At 36.8% G+C, this 1,632-nt stretch overlaps 1 long non-coding RNA gene across 1 annotated transcript; it reads right to left on the bottom strand.

Moving 5' to 3' along the window:
- Window positions 1–433: 433 nt before the first annotated feature.
- LOC143607665 (uncharacterized) lies at window positions 434–896 on the bottom strand. Its single transcript, XR_013149014.1, has 3 exons — window positions 807–896; window positions 587–674; window positions 434–456 (listed from the first exon to the last, which is right to left on the bottom strand). It is a non-coding gene; the product is annotated as an uncharacterized LOC143607665 (long non-coding RNA).
- Window positions 897–1,632: the final 736 nt, after the last annotated feature.

Raw genomic sequence — 1,632 nt, 5'->3', positions numbered from 1 at the left:
CTACACATCAAATGAGAAAAGATTATCATCATCATCAATGTTTACGAAATATTTATAATATAACAAAAGGTATTAACCAACCTTTCAGACTTCTTTAACAAATAAGGATCAAAAGGAAAGAAGACATCGAGCCTTTGAAACCCATCAAACGCACGAGACGTGTCTGAGTCAAACAAATGGTCAAACACAAAGGTGCCGTTGGATACATTAAACAGATGGGCTGCTTTTGCTTGACGCAGAAATTCCTCTACTATCGACGGTAAGCAGACCTGCTTTGCAATATTCAACCACATAGATAACATAATCATATTAGTTTTAATAAAAAACTTAAGATTATAATAATAATAAACATATACGAGGATATGAAAGTCACCTCTAACGGGTTCAAGGCGTGTTTGAAAATTTTCTCTAATGGCATATTCAGCAGCTGTGAAAACAAAGTACATACATAACGGCCTGAACAAAATAAAATTGTGATCACATAAGATTTGAACACAATGAGATCCGCATAAACACTTACATATTGCTTTAACCGTCATATACATTCATATATACAGGATTCAGTTTCCAAAAGATTATTTCATACCTGGTACCCGGCGTAAAACACCCGATGATTCTTCAGATTAATTTCACCACTTTGGTTTTTGCTATATTTATAACACCAATCCACCAGGCTGAGACAATAAATAATACAAAAAACTGATTAGATGCAAGTCTCAGTGAAGGTTTACACTGCGTAAGAAAATCTTATTCTATTAATATTAGTTTCAAAAAATTCAAAAACAATATAGAAGGTGCATGCCAACCTTTCTAATATAATCGTCACATATGAAGTAGACAAGAATTTTGCTCGAGACAGGTAACTTGCTAGATAAGCAACGGCACTCATTCTGCAAAGTATCATAAACATATTAGCTGTTAGTGCATGATGCCAATAGTTCATTATCTCGTGTTTATCTGTGTCTGTAATCGTTTAATTTGTTCTGACCGTATTGAACTTGTTAGTTTGTGTTTGTGTTCAAGCGAACTTGAGTAGGTAGCGAAGTTAGGACAACTTCGCCTAGCATGTTAGGCGAAGTTGTCTTGATATATATTCCTAACTTTGACATATGCAGATAAAACTTTTGGACGGCTAGTTTTGAGTGATTCTTAGAGTCACGTGTTTGTTTCTTTGGTGATTACGCATTGCAATATAACAAGTATTATCATATCTTCTCGTGTGTTTTTGTTTAGATTCAACGTGTCAATCGTCTCAACACTCGTATCGTATCCGTGGGGATTCCGCACCCTCGTGTTACGAGATACTCCTGTGTAGATCCGGCTGTGAACCTTCAATTGGTATCAGAGCCTTTTGCTCGTGATTGTGTGGTTCGGGATTATCACACAGGTGTTAAGATTGTTCCGTTAGAAAATTCGTGGAACTGTTTTACGTTGAAATACCTCTTTTTGTCAGTCGCTCCTCATTACTCATCAATTACACCTTCCAATCACCCTCGCAACCTTCAAAATCGACCAACCTAACCTGCAAAACTCCTATGCTCTTCTGGCGAAGTTGCCGTCACCCAAACTAGGGTTTTAGCGAAGATATAGGGTTTCAGCGAAGTTGTGTTACTAGCGAAGTTATATAGCCAG

Source organism: Bidens hawaiensis, unplaced genomic scaffold (assembly GCF_021521415.1).
Source record: "Bidens hawaiensis isolate Kalapana, Puna unplaced genomic scaffold, B.hawaiensis_p1.1 tig00084751_1, whole genome shotgun sequence".
Lineage (NCBI taxonomy): Eukaryota > Viridiplantae > Streptophyta > Magnoliopsida > Asterales > Asteraceae > Bidens > Bidens hawaiensis.
This window is presented reverse-complemented; position numbering and strand designations above follow the sequence as displayed.